Source organism: Silurus aristotelis, assembly GCF_946808225.1.
Source record: "Silurus aristotelis genome assembly, chromosome: 1".
NCBI classification, from domain to species: Eukaryota; Metazoa; Chordata; class Actinopteri; order Siluriformes; family Siluridae; genus Silurus; species Silurus aristotelis.
Genome location: NC_139574.1, coordinates 41,977,520 through 41,993,938, shown reverse-complemented (window position 1 = coordinate 41,993,938; position 16,419 = coordinate 41,977,520).

The following is a 16,419-nucleotide window of genomic DNA, read 5'->3' as shown; positions in this document are numbered from 1 at the left end:
TGCCATTAGGACTTTATTTCACATCACATGAATCTGCTGCACTTGTGAGTGGATTTGATTCGGACTTTTCTGATAAGCGTCTCTAATAGATCAGTGTAATTATTATAATATTAACGCTTAGTGGCGTCTCACCGTCCAGACTACAATTATCTCATACATACAACTGAGCATATCATTTAAACTCACACCTAGAGGTCGACTGATACAGGATGACCAATATATGTTGCTGATTTCTTTTGTCCGATATGTTTGTCCAAATAAAATCTCGACAAATTTAAACCTATTTTGTAATGACACTGAATTGAAATAAAAAAATAAATAAAAAATCTGTGTGACATGAACAACTCATATTTCTTGTCCACTTATTACACTATTTATAACTTTTAGAATAAACTTTAAAAACTGGACCAATATAAAGTTTGTTCACAAACTTTTACTAAACTGAGTTTATTTATATGATCATCACCATTCATTACATCTCATTACCTCTGTCTTTGTCCCGCTTTTCTTCTTCTACACTTTTTCTTCTTTTTTATTTAATTTGTATTGTTTTCCAGCACAGTAATGTGATAAATGTAAATAATGTTGTTTGCATCATTATGCTATAAAACACATATTATCCCATTAAGTTCTGAGCATGCGCAGAAAGAACAGGAGACATGACTGCACAGCGTTTTTTACTCGTTTACTCTGCACACTGCAAACACACCCACATGCAGCACGAGAGTGCCCTCTAATGGCTATCAGATATTATAACATTAATGCAATGTTACCAATGTCACTATGACCATTATTAATTTAGGGGCTTCAGGAAAGTCTGCAAAGGAAACAAAACTATACCTACCTTTTCCGGTTTGTCTGAATCATTGCACGAAAAACATTAACAAATCCGAAAACACAGCGACAAGTCAGACAAACCGGAAAAGGTAGGTATAGTTTTGTTTCCTTTGCAGACTTTCCTGAAGCCCCTAAATTAATAATTTGTGAATGGAAACTTATCAATCATTGGAGAAGACACCTGTCATTCACCTGTATATCTTGACTGACAGGTGTCTTGTCCAATGATCGGTAAGTTTACATTTACAAGCTATACCTACATTTTCCGGTTTGTCTGACTTGTGTTTTGTTATTTTGTTTTCGGATTTGTTAATCTGTTTTGTACTTCTCACACACACACACACACACACACACACACACACGTGCGCAGCTCTGCTCGGTGTCTTTCTCCTTTTTCTCCTCATCACCAGTCACTAAAACAGAGCACACTTATTAGTCCCATCAGCCACAGATCTGCTTCTCACCGCTCGTTTCCCCCCGGCTCCACCCTCCATTCACCAACCGCCGCTCGTGCACGCACCCGCTGCTCCATCCAGCAGTAGTGTTCAGGTGTTGTGAGGTGAATCCAGTGTTAACCCTGTCAGAATGACTGCTGAAAGATCATCCACTTTCTTGTGCCAATCCATGCGATTAATTATAAAGTACAGATGTTTAAGTGAATCAGGTTCTGCCCCACATTAACTGTCAGCTATATTGCTTTCAGAGCTCAAAATGAACAAAGCACTAAAGCTGCAAGAAAATACCTCAACTTCAGATTCTGTCAAATTCCTTTTCTTTAAGGACATCAAACATCACTGACTTTACTAAAGTGGATTTCAAGAAAAAAAATACCATCATTGAATGCTCTCTGTGATGAAGAGACATTAGACATGATTGAAATTCAAAATCTTTATTTATTTAAATAAATTTAAAATATGAAGATGGTGAAACAACATGCACACTAAAGTACATGAAATGTTCGTATTTCACCATCTTCCTCTATTCCTGAATCATTTTCCATCTCTTCAAGTTGCTTCAACAGATCCTCGAAGCTGTCGACATCAAAGGCTGGTACAGAATCCAGGATCTCTGTGCTGTTGTGGGGGTCTTCAGTATGATTCTGGGCTCCAGACTGGTTAAAAAAGTCACAATCCTCATTTAAAATGGAAAAGATGTCGTTGTTGAGCAAAGTGATTTCCTCCTCGTCCTCGAGCTGAACCTCACTGCTTGTACACTCAGACCCATAGCAGGTGCTGTAAACAGAAGTGCACAATTTTAGCTGCATATTAAAGTAAATGAGTGGCGATTATGGCGATTATTTAAGATGCAGAGTAAAACTTCATTTGCATGTCATTCTTCTGAAACTGTTCCAATGCAGTTTACTAACTCACTTGGTCTGGCAGAAAGTCGACTCAGAAACAGAAGGGAAAAGAGGAGGATCAAAGCAGAAGTCTTTAGGAGACAGCAGTTCTTGGTGGCTAAGGCCGGGGAACTGATCACTAACTTCAGGCATGAGGTCATGGACTGGTACTTCTTCTGGCATGTTCATGACTATGTGGTGGTTTGGTTGATGATCAGGTCTCCTCTGTGAGTCACTACTCTGCACACTGCCTTTTCTTCTTCCCTTCTTTGGAAGCGGTTTATAAACCCAATCTACATGATAGAAAAGAAGAATTTAAAGAGTAAGAAGCAACATAAAAACAATAAAAGTGTCAGAATTGATGTGTTTGTTTTGTTATTTTGTAATTTGTCTATAAAGAAAGTTCACCTACCAGGAAACAACTGTTCGTGTTCCTGTTTAAGCCTCCATGATTCAGTGTAGTAGGGTTTCTTCTGTTTCTCACTCAGTTTGTTCCACTCGATCCCAAGCTGCATGCTGATCTCTGCAGAGCTGCTATTCGGATTGGCCTTGGAAAAGATGGGCCTCTGTTTTCTCGCCCAAACCATGTAGGCATTCATTGGCCTTCTGATGTTGCCTTTTTTATCTCTGCACTTGGCAACGTTAAATTTATCTACAAAATAAAAGCTGTTACCCGTCTTATTATCTGTCATTATTTCTCCTTCTTTTTTCTGAAAGTCGCTCTTTCTGGCTGAAAAATCTTTTTTGGTGTCTTGGAAAGCGGATTGTTCAAAACATTGACGCTTATCACTAAAAACAATTAAAAACATTTCAGATGTTTGTTTGCGCTTCATTGCTGTGGTCAGTAAATGTTTGTGTTGAACAGCAGCACAACAAAGTTGTCATGACAATAAAAGCGAGTTGAGGGCGCTATCAGAGATACCGACGTCACAAAAGAGGCGGGGCTTCAATGATTCAAATGCAGACGCGGAAGCTGAAAACGGGTGGTGTTAAGACAAGCGAAGTGGTGTGTGATTGTAAACCCTACACTAGTTCCTGTAGCGCTCCTGTGTTTAGACACAGTAGGGTATTAAAATATTTATAATTATATTATTTAATAGAAAACACGTGTTTGCAGTTTGGAATGTGATTTTGATAAAAAATTTGTGGGGTTTAATTTGAGGTGTAATTAGTTTGTACTGCATGTGGTGACCTGTTGTTGTTATACTTAAAGTGACCATTAGGGGGAGTAGAAGTGCATTGAAAATAGAGAATGATAGAACACGTGATTAGCGCGTGTCAGATGTGTGTTATGAGCTATTAGAAAATAAATCATTCATTCATGCTACCTGGCCTCGCTTCCTTCTGTTTCCTGACAACACTGCACTTTTAACAAACACTTTATTTAATTTCCCTTAGATTATTCATTATACTTACCTTCTCTGAACACAAACAGATTTTTTATTTAAACACATGGTAGTATTTATAGTCTCTGTTTATCTTTCAATCATAATCATCTACTTATTAAGACGTTACTAAGCAAGAAATTATCATAAGAATAAAATAATCTGGTAAATTAATCACAAGGTAAATTAACTGTAATTCATATTTTTTATTGAATACAATCAGGTCCAAAAATGTATTTAAAAAAGAAAAAACATTAATGAAAGATGTGATTGATTTTGATCTGCCGCCAGTCTTTTTACAAGCACTTAGTGTTTTCTCAACTGGTCCACGACTACACCATAATATGTATGGGATTTTAATATCTGTATTAAAATAAGAAACTAAACTCCTATAAAATCATCTCAGCAGTATTAAAATCGAGATTTGGTGATTTCTGTAAAAAGTTTGGTGTGGAATGGACGTCTCTGTTCACCTGTGTACAGCAGCACATGGGGAGGACAACAAATAATGACAAGAAACAAACAAGTGACAAACTTCATTTGGATTTGACTTTTCCTTCATCACCCTTATAGCTGACATGCCATCATTATACACACACAATGAATGTAACACTGATTTGAGGTGATCCATGAAAAAAAAAAAAAACTTCTATTAGTCAGTTCTAAAAATGGTTGTTTTAAGACTAACGAGGCATAAAAACAATTCAAATGTTTACACGTGAGATTCGTAACACCACTTCCACAAATACAAAGTGCCCTAGTGTGAGATTTGATCAGTTATCAGCAAAAACAACTTCCTCCTTTTTGCAAAATCTTGATATTCAAATCCTTGTTTAGTCAATTATTCCCTGGTTCTCCTACAGCTGATGTTCTACTGTATACACAACACATCATCTACAGGAATCTTTAATATCCCCAGTCCTGAGGTGAGATACTGAACAGGAACGAGTGAGATGAGACTTAAAACTGTTGCTCAGAGACAAGTCCATAACATCTTCTCTTCATCTTCTTCCTCTTGATCTCTTCATCTTTTTCTTTCTCCTCCTGATCCCCTGGTGTTGGACAGAAATCCCTCTGTAACCTATAACATAAAGCTGTTCAAACACTATGTGCTCTGTATTTATCTCTATGTGAGGCACATGACTGGTAGGAGACGAGCTGGTTGGAGTAGACTGAGTCCTCACAGGAGACGAGCTGCTTGGAGGAGACCGAGTCCTCACAGGGGACGAGCTGCTTGGAGGAGACTGAGTCCTCACAGGGGACGAGCTGCTTGGAGGAGACTGTATAATAATAATTTGAATAATATCAAATTTATAATATAAAATATTTCATATAATAAAAATCAAAAGTAATCTTTCAGAGTTGAATCCCAGTGGAAACGCGACTGATCCGAAGCTGCTGCTTTTCAGCTGATACACACTGTGTGGTCAAAAGTATTTGGACACTTGTCTTTTCCAGCCAGATGTGGTTCATAAATTCACATAATTCACATGCACTTTAATGCACCATACAGCCAATTAACATGCAAACTGTTGAAACACTTCATAGAAACAGAATGTAGAATCACTGAAAGCATTTTAAATGGGATTTAAATACCTGGTACAGAGGGAAGCAGGAGCTTTTCTGTAGCTATTATTGCTTTTATGTTCATGGCACAGGACCAAATATCAGTTTATTTTATCTTTCCATAATGAGATGGAATAAATCATAAATGCTGCGGTGCCAATGGAAGATTAAGGAGAGAACGAGTCTCCAGGGACCATGATGATTTCTTGGCCTGGATGAGGACTGGCTAATAAGCTGATTTAGATTCCTACAGCTGTGCTCCTGGATCTATGTGCTGAATTGGGTCCAGTACTATAGAGGGAAACACACCAGAACCATGCCATCCCCATCCAAATACAGGTCCTCACCACTCTGGGGTTAATGACAACAGGTTGTTTCTAGTAAGAAATGGCAGACAGGGAAATACTTTATATAAATATTATATATAATCAACTTTTTCACAAAGACCTTCTTTAGATATAATATAATTCTATTAAATCTCATGCTATAGGTCTGGTATCTGCACCTAAATGTCATAATGCCTGTCATTTTGGATGTTATTAATAAGGTGGGTAGTCGATACATCAGGTTTCCCTTCACTGTGGCACACTGACCTGCTTCAGCACATGATTCCTTTATCCTGACACATAGCAGTGTAGGGAACAGACTACAGGCAGCTGCAGGACGTGATGACTGGCTTCTTGGTGACTTTAACAACATGTAGAAATTGTAAACATTGTCCTGATGTAGTCTATAATATGACAGGTGACCGAGGCTTCACCCCTCAGATGCTCCTCACCTCCTTAAATGCAGATGTGGAGCTCTGGATGTCTCAGCTGGCAGATTTCTATACCACCCGGGAAAAGTGTGTAAGATTATCAGGGTGTGTGGTGTTTTGCACAATGTGGCACTGAGGACCAGTTTCCCTCTCCCTCCTGACCTTCCTCCCCCTCAGCATTATGACCCCGAGCCACAGCCCCCTGCCCCACAAGAGGGATATTAACAAGATGCAAGAACCCATGAGGAGGTCATACGGCGTTTGAAAGGAAGACAAAAATCATGGTTTAACTTCATCTATTAATAATTGTGCAATTTTACTTTTGTCACATTTTCCCGAAAGTTTATCATGTGGACTTTAATTATTCAGCTTAAAAGCTTCCTCCAGTTGAGAAACACTAATTTAGAATCAGGATTTAAATGATGTCGAACACTTCAATAAACAGATTACACTAAATAGATTTCATATTTTAGATTTTTATTGATTTTATTAATTATTATTGGACATGGAGAGGTTTAGCTTTCAGTTCCTGTCCTTGATGTCCAGACTCACTTGCCTTTTTTTCTCTCTTTTTTCTTTTTTTTTACTGGAATGGGCGATAGCCGTCTGATCCAGTGCGGCAGGGGAGCAGATATAGAACTGTGAGACTTCAGTGCAGACCACACCTCATCGTGAAACCTCAAACCAGCACCGTGACGTCTCGATGAGAATACCATTGAGTCTCTCCTGATTGTGTGACATTTGCGACAAAGGATAGGACGACGATTCCAATCACGATGTTTCGCTGGTTCAGTTGTCCATAGAACATAGCCACAGAAGGTGATGGTGTAGTACGTTACAAAGGTGCTTTGCATGACGAAGTCCGTGGAGAAAAATCTGTGAGTGCTCGGAGCACCCAGCGAGCGTGCAGGAACTCCAAACGATTGGGCAAGGGTAATAGCCCTACGCACATGAAAGATACGGGTGATCAGCTGAAGTCCAGCAGGAAGATCATAGACAGAGTTCTGGATGGAATCTAGCCACATTCCATCTTGGGAGAACATGTCAGCATGGTGCAGAATGTCGATCACCGGTCTGAACCGGTCCGCATCAGTTTCCCAAACAAATTCGTCCTTTTCTGGAGGAAACCTGAACCATTTACGGGGTAAATGATGGCACCGTTTACCTAAAGGACAGGTGGGCTGCTCCAGGCACCACAGGCAATGCTTTTGAAGAACAAGGAAAAAACAAGCATCGCAGGGAGCTCTAGAGGTGAGAAAGTTGAAGTGATACCCCTCAGCACATGCTTCGATGTGCGCACACGTGCCTTGATGCAGACGCATATCTTGCAGAAGCCTCCTTTGTTCACCAGCTGCCATGTTCCTGCACACAGCATAAAATACACACAACAACAACAACATGATTTATATACGATATTATCATTATATTTAGGATCAAAATTGAAGCGTAGAAAGGGTTTAGTGATTTTAGTTATAAGGAAACGTTTGTTACAGTCATTTTTTCTCATTTTTTCTTCATAATCCCTCCATCCAAATCCACATAGATGTTTTGATCCATATCTGTGGAGATGTTTTCTGTAGAAGACACTTCACCTGTAATTTTATACACTGGGAGTTGTACGTATTGTCTAAACAATGACAAGGAATTCCATAGAAGAGGATTTTTAATGTTTTTTTAGTTGCTGCTAATCGCTGCTGCTTCTTGCTGCTGTTTGTTTGTTTGGTGGTTGTCAATTTTAGTGTCTCTTTACTTACAATTGCTAAATTCACAAATGAGAAACAAAAGCACGCTCTGACTTATATAGACGTGTCACACTGTGACATCACACCTAGATGCCCCGACCTCTGCCTGTGACATCATCATGTCACTCACTTTCTTTCTCTCTCTCTTTCTCTCTATCTCTCACACACACACACACACACACACACACACACACACACACACACACACACACACACACACACTTTGCGCATGTACAGATTACAAAGGGAAGATTACACACAATCCGGAAGTTGACCCAAGTGACTATATGAATGTTGTAGAATCATAAATGACCAGATGAAGCTGACTGAGGTGAACCCCTGAAACTAACCCAGGAACAGAGTAGGAACATTCTGACCACCTGCTGGTTTCTTTTTGAGAGACTGCTGAAAGGAAATTTCTTGAACTATCTATGGATTCAGTCTCGGTCGATCTCATTGTTTTGACTAGAAGCGACCGAACTGAACTCTTGAACCGAGTCACTTGAACTGAATCTAAGGAGTCGAAATCATCGAAAAGAATCTTTTCGAACTGAATTGACCAAACTGAATGGACTAAATTATTAAAATTAATCTATTAAATAGTTCTTTCTGATGTTTTTCTACTAAATGCGGTTGTCAAAAGTTATAGTTGAACTATGATGTTATGAGGCTGCATTGGAACTAAACTTTATAGTATTGTGTGCACCAGATGAACCCATGAAGAACTCATGTATTGTAAACTGATTTAATCTCTGTGTTATTGTGATTTAATATTTAAACTGATGCTGTGAATACTGTTCAATAACTGTTTATTTTATTACTTTAACTTCTGTTCATGTAAAATTTGGTTCAAACAGAACCTTAATTTTATTATCATTTACTTTTGTCCCGTTTACCAACATTTTATCATGTGGATTTTAATTCTTAGTTAAATTTAAATGATGTCCAATAATAATTTAATAATAGAAACAAAACACACACTATATTTAAGATATTTATTTATTTTGAAGGAATAAAAAATATTTAGTTACAATAATCACTGATATTTTTGTACTTTATTATATGTAGGACATGTCCAGCTTGATCTCCTCTTTTTCTTTCTCTGGTTTTCTTTCTCTAGTGCTGAAGTCATATTGCTGAACAGCTGTACAGCTTCCTCCAGTCACTCTCGGGTTTCCATCCTCATTTCTCTTCCCTCACCTAAGAATCTTTGTTTCCTCAGAGATTTTCTAGGATGCAAAAAAAATAAATATCTCAGCCATCAGGATCCCAATCCAGAATAAAGAGGAAAGAAGAAGAGGGGAAACATATAAAAGATAAAGGCGTGTATGCAGCTCTATCACTCATCTCTTTATAAGGATAGTAAAAGCTAATGCATTGAATGAAACAGGATAATAACTGTATATCACTTAGATTATGCCATGACGCTACTGTTTTTCTAATGTTCAAATACCAGTCTTATGCTCATTGTGTTTTTCAGAATCAGAATCAGAAAGTCATCCCGATTTGTCCAGATGTTGCAGGATAAAGTGCAGTCCCATGTTCATCGCTACAGTAATTCCAAAATCGCCTCTGAACCTTTCAGGAAGAAATATTGTGCATAAAATTGGCATTGGCGATTTAGTTTTTTGTAACCAATATTTCACTGTCAATTCCTTCTGTTCTCATAAGATTTAATCCCTGATAATACAGAGGACTCCAAACCAGATGAAGTCAAGTCAAGAGACTTTTATTGACATTTCTACTATACACAGTGGTACACAGTACACAGTAAAAACGAGACAACGTTCTTCCGGAACCCTGTTGCTACACTAAACAATAACATAAAGCTACAACACAACACAAGCTACATAAAGTGCATCGAGTGCAACCTGGTGCAAACAGTGCAGACAAAAAACAGTACAGACAGACAACACAAGACATGACACAAAACCAAGATAGCGCTGACCAGTAAACCTACCGTATACTTGGTTATACAGTACTGTGAACTGTAAAAACTATAAAAACTATACCCGGGAGTGAATATAAGAACACAATGTAGTGCAAAAATACAGCAGCAGTCAAGATGTGCAGAAGACAGCATGTAAACAGTGTAGTATAATATAACAAAGTCGAAGGTGCAAAAAAAGCATGTAAACAATATAGTAGTCGAAGGTGCAAAAGACGGCATGTAAACAATAATACAGTGAAAGGTGCAAAAAAACAGCAGTTAAACAGTGTAGTACAGTCAAATATGAATAATAATAAATAAATGATGGTGCAATGAATTGAGATGAGTGATGAGTGTGTGTTAAGTGTTAAGTCCAAGTTGTACAGTTTGATGTATTAAGTAGCCTGATGGCTTGCAGGAAAATAGCTGTTGCACAGTCTTGTTGTGACGGCCCGAATGCTTTGGAACCGTTTCCCTGATGGTAGGAGAGTGAAAAGTGTGTGTGACGGGTGTGTGTGGTCGTCCACAATGCTGTGTGCTTTGCGATGCAGTGTGTCGTGTAAATGTGCATAATAGAGGGGAGAGAGACTCCGATGATCTTCTCAGCCGTCCTCACTATCCTCTGTAGGGTCTTGCGGTCCGAGACGGTGCAGTTCCCAAACCAGGCAGTGATGTAGCTGCTCAGGATGCTCTCAATGGTCCCTCTGTAGAACGTGGTCAGGATCGGGGGAGGGAGATGGGCTTTCCTCAGCCTTCTCAGGAAGTAGAGACGCTGCTGGGCTTTCTTGATGATGGAGCTGGTGTTGAGTGACCAGGTGAGGTTGTCCGCCAGATGAACACCAAGGAATTTGGTGCTCTTGACAATCTCCACTGACAATCCATCAATAATCAGTGGAGATTGGTCGCTCTGTGCTCTCCTGAAGTCCACAACCATCTCTTCAAATCTGTCCTTCCCAAGTGATGTTATTGGAGTAAACATGAATAAACCTCTACCTTTTCCCAAATCATCCCCTTAATCCTTTTTTAAAGGAAAGAACAGTATGTAGAAATAAAATCCACCCTCCTATAAAATCTACAGCTTTAAACCCAACTTGTAATCTCACTGAACTGAAGCATTGATTCACTTAAATCATAGTACATTTGTATCATTTGTATTGTATTATTAGTGAGGATTAGAGGTGATGTAGGGCTTTTGTGTGTGTTTTCAGAAGAATCCAGACTCTGGTGAGGACTATGAGGTCTGTGCTGATGATCACTAAATTGACTGAAGATCATTTTCAGGTTCTTAGTGGTTTTTGATGAGGAACATAATCAGGATCCCCACTCTGTTCAGATTGAGTTTATAATTGTTTACATCATAAACATATAAAGTTCATATATGTATATATAAATAATTAGAATAATAATAATGATGATGATGATAATGGGTTCAGCAGGTTCACAGAATAATTCATGAGTCACTGTTCTATGTACAATAAAACATTTTATTTTTAATGACTGAAAATGCTACAAATATGTAAAACGATAAAGTATAATTGATGCAAACACACAAAGGTACAAATACAAATACAAAACAATAGATACAAATAGCAGTAAATCCACAAAAGTAAAATCATAACACAACTATATAATATTAGCACAAATATTTATAAACAGTAAAATGATATCAAGTCTCTGAGTGGCTTAAAATACCAGAAATAAATAATTAGAGGAGCAGAACTGGAATAAACAGCAGGTGTGGCTGCAGATGAAGGACTGGATTTTCAATGACATGAATCTGCATTGGTACATTTACATTAGGTTTGGCTGCTGAATTGTTGCTGAAGGATCCAGCAAACTGTGACTTTGTAAACTGTGTGCTGAAAATGTAAAGATCTGATTTCCCTTTTGAAGAAAACACAAAATCTTCTATCCAATAAAAGACAATATGACTTTCTTTCTTTCTTTCGGCTTCTCCCGTTAGGGGTCGCCACAGCGGATCCTCCGCACGTTTGATTTGGCACGTTTTACGCTGGATGACCTTCCTAACGCAACCCTCCCCAATTTATCCGGGCTTGGGACCGGCACTGAGAGTGGCTGGGGATGGTTTCCTGACCGTGGATCGAACCCGGGTCGCAGCAGTGAGAGTGCTGCATCTTAACCACTAGACCACCAGGGTTAATATGACTATAAAATATAAAAATAAAGAATGAGCAGTGATAATGTAAGTGCAGGCTGTATAATGGTGGGGGTGGAGGTAGGGGGCGCTACAGCAGTAGGAGTGGAGTGAAGCAGGTGGAACACTTGCAGCAGGTGGAACACTTACGACCTGATAAAAGAACAATAAAGAGTGTGGAAAACAGGTTTTATTTACCTTTTAGTCCTGGTATTTTTTAACATATTTAAATAAGAAGAAACATTGAAAATCTAACATTCACACATTAATATGTTTAATCCACAATCATCTCTGTACACTAGTGAGAGTCTGAGGGCAGAAGTGAAGTGATATGAAGATCATGAGCTCTTCTACAGCTTACTGGTAAGTGTGCCATTACTGCCACCTAGCGGATAATTAACAAATAAACTCTCAAATACAGGTAGATTCACACCTGTATTGTATTGTATTGTATTGTATTGTATTGTATTGTATTGTATTGTATTGTATTGTATGTTGTATGCTCAAAGAAACACAAACAAATAGAAGACAGTAAAAGAAAAAGGGGAAAAAGAAAATTACTGTAAATTGGTTTTCAAAGAACATGTAGGAATTTGAAGCAGAAGGCAGAACAAGAAAAACACAGGTAGGAACCGAACCTCAGACCCCACTGTAATGTAGAACACAGACACACTGTATGACATTAAATCAGTTCACATTTATTAACAACATCCCGACTTCCCAAGCCATGGCATAATGACACCAGACTCTTTCTCCAAATAATTATAGAGGATCCTCACATACACAAAGCTTCTGTGTCTAAACTGCAATTTCTTGGGGCATCTGATATCAGAACAATGTAAAACTTAAAAGAAAAAAAAAGGCAGGCAAAATATCCCTGTGCCCAAGACCAAGGAACAGCTCATGTATTTCCTAGGAATGTGGTTGCAGGAATTTTCAAGACTGGAAACTTCCCATATGAATTATCAGGAATATTTAGGTATTAACAGGAATTAATGGAAATACAGTTGGAATTTACAAAATTGCAAGTTATCCTATAACAGGGAACTTAAATGTAGTTAAAAAATAACTTGCTTGATAATCAACCAGATTGAATGCAGTTTCAGTTGAATTTCTACCTGCACATTCATCAATCACATGCACACAGCACACTTACTGCAGGCCTCCTGAGACCGTACCCCTACATGCACTGTGTTTTCTTCATGTAAACAATGAGTCACGCCTCAACAAAGGGTAAAAACCACTGCCTTATGGGTAATAAAAGACCAATAATCAGGATCTCAGGTCTACATTCCTTACTATTGAAGTAAACAGGACCAATACAGAACAGTTCATCAGACAAGAAGTCACTTATAGTTACTCAAGTACAGTAACAAAGTACATTTACTCAAACACTTTACATCACACACACACACACACACACACACACACACACACACACACACACACACACACACACACACACACACACACACACACACGTGCTCAGCTCTGCTCGGTGTCTTTCTCCTTTTTCTCCTCATCACCAGTCACTAAAACAGAGCACACTGATTAGTCCCATCAGCCACAGATCTGCTTCTCACCGCTCGTTTCCCCCCGGCTCCACCCTCCATTCACCAACCGCCGCTCGTGCACGCACCCGCTGCTCCATCCAGCAGTAGTGTTCAGGTGTTGTGAGGTGAATCCAGTGTTAACCCTGTCAGAATGACTGCTGAAAGATCATCCACTTTCTTGTGCCAATCCATGCGATTAATTATAAAGTACAGATGTTTAAGTGAATCAGGTTCTGCCCCACATTAACTGTCAGCTATATTGCTTTCAGAGCTCAAAATGAACAAAGCACTAAAGCTGCAAGGAAATACCTCAACTTCAGTTTCTGTCAAATTCCTTTTCTTTAAGGACATCAAACATCACTGACTTTACTAAAGTGGATTTCAAGAAAAAAAATACCATCATTGAATGCTCTCTGTGATGAAGAGACATTAGACATGATTGAAATTCAAAATCTTTATTTATTTAAATAAATATAAAAAATGAAGATGGTGAAACAACATGCACACTAAAGTACATGAAACGTTCGTATTTCACCATCTTCCTCTATTCCTGAATCATTTTCTATTTCTTCAAGTTGCTTCAACAGATCCTCGAAGCTGTCGACGTCAAAGGCTGGTACAGAATCCAGGATCTCTGTGCTGTTGTGGGGGTCTTCAGTATGATTCTGGGCTCCAGACTGGTTAAAAAAGTCACAATCCTCATTTAACATGGAAAAGATGTCGTTGTTGAGCAAAGTGATTTCCTCCTCGTCCTCGAGCTGAACCTCACTGCTTGTACACTCAGACCCATAGCAGGTGCTGTAAACAGAAGTGCACAATTTTAGCTGCATATTAAAGTAAATGAGTGGCAATTATGGCGATTATTTAAGATGCAGAGTAAAACTTCATTTGCATGTCATTCTTCTGAAACTGTTCCAATGCAGTTTACTAACTCACTTGGTCTGGCAGAAAGTCGACTCAGAAACAGAAGGGAAAAGAGGAGGATCAAAGCAGAAGTCTTTAGGAGACAGCAGTTCTTGGTGGCTAAGGCCGGGGAACTGATCACTAACTTCAGGCACGAGGTCATGGACTGGTACTTCTTCTGGCATGTTCATGACTATGTGGTGGTTTGGTTGATGATCAGGTCTCCTCTGTGAGTCACTACTCTGCAAACTGCCTTTTCTCCTTCCCTTCTTTGGAAGCGGTTTATAAACCCAATCTACATGATAGAAAAGAAGAATTTAAAGAGTAAGAAGCAACATAAAAACAATAAGTGTCAGAATTGATGTGATTGTTTTGTTATTTTGTTATTTGTCTATAAAGAAAGTTCACCTACCAGGAAACAACTGTTCGTGTTCCTGTTTAAGCCTCCATGATTCAGTGTAGTAGGGTTTCTTCTGTTCTTCACTCAGTTTGTTCCACTGGATCCCAAGCTGCATGCTGATCTCTGCAGAGCTGCTATTTGGATTGGCCTTGGAAAAGATGGGCCGCTGTTTCCTCGCCCAAACCATGTAGGCATTCATTGGCCTTCTGATGTTGCCTTTTTTATCTCTGCACTTGGCAATGTTAAATTTATCTACAAAATAAAAGCTGTTACCCGTCTTATTATCTGTCATTATTTCTCCTTCTTTCTTCTGAAAGTCGCTCTTTCTGGCTGAAAAATCTTTTTTGGCGTCTTGGAGAGCGGATTGTTCAAAACATTGACGCTTATCACTAAAAACAATTAACAACATTTCAGCTGTTTGTTTGCGCTTCATTGCTGTGATCAGTAAATGTTTGTGTTGAACAGCAGCACAACAAAGTTGTCATGACAATAAAAGCGATTTGAGGGCGCTATCAGAGATACCGACATCACAAAAGAGGCGGGGCTTCAATGATTCAAACGCAGACACGGAAGCTGAAAACGGGTGGTGTAAAGACAAGCGAAGTGGTGTGTGATTGTAAACCCTACACGAGTTTCTATAGCGCGCCTCTGTTTAGACACAGTAGGGTATTCAAATATTTAGAATTATATTATTTATTAGAAAACACGTGTTTGCAGTTTGGAATGTGATTTTGATAAAAAATTATGGGGTTTAATTTGAGGTGTAATTAGTTAGTACTGCATGTGGTGACCTGTTGTTGTGTTATACTTAAAGTGACCATTAGGGGGAGTAGAAGTGCATTGAAAATAGAGAATGAGAGAACACGTGATTAGCGCGTGTCAGATGTGTGTTATGAGCTATTAGAAAATAAATCATTCATTCATGCTACCTGGCCTCATTTCCTTCTGTTTCCTGACAACACTGCACTTTTAACAAACACTTTATTTAATTTCCCTTAGATTATTCATTATACTTACCTTCTCTGAACTCTGGACACAAACAGATGTTTTACTTAAACACATGGTAGTATTTATAGTCTCTGTTTATCTTTCAATCATAATCATCTACTTATTAAGACGTTTGTAAGCAAGAAATTATCATAAGAATAAAATAATCTGGTAAATTAATCACAAGGTAAATTAACTGTAATACATATTTTTTATCGAATACATTCAAGTCCAAAAATGTATTTAAAAAAGAAAAAACATTAATGAACGATGTGATTGATTTTGATCTGCTGCCAGTCTTTTTACAAGCACTTAGTGTTTTCTTAACTGGTCCACGACTACACCATAATATGTATGGGATTTTTATATTGGTATTAAAATCAGAAACTAAACTCCTATAAAATCATCTCAGCAGTATTAAAATCAAGATTTGGTGATTTCTGTAAAAAGTTTGTTGTGGAATAGACGTCTCTGTTCACCTGTGTACAGCAGCACATGGGGAGGACAACAAATAATGACAAGAAACAAAAAAGTGACAAACTTCATTTAGATTTGACTTTTCCTCCATCACCCTTATAGCTGACATGCCATCATTATACACACACAATGAATGTAACACTGATTTGAGGTGAATCATGAAAAAAAAAACACTTTCTATTAGTCAGTTCTATAAATGTTAGTTTTAAGACTAACGAGGCATAAAAACAATTCAAATGTTTACACGTGAGATTCGTAACACCACTTCCACAAATACAAAGTGCCCTAGTGTGAGATTTGATCAGTTCACAGCAAAAACAACTTCCTCCTTTCTGCAAAATCTTAATATTTAAATCCTTGTTTGGTCAATTATTCCCTGGTTCTCCTA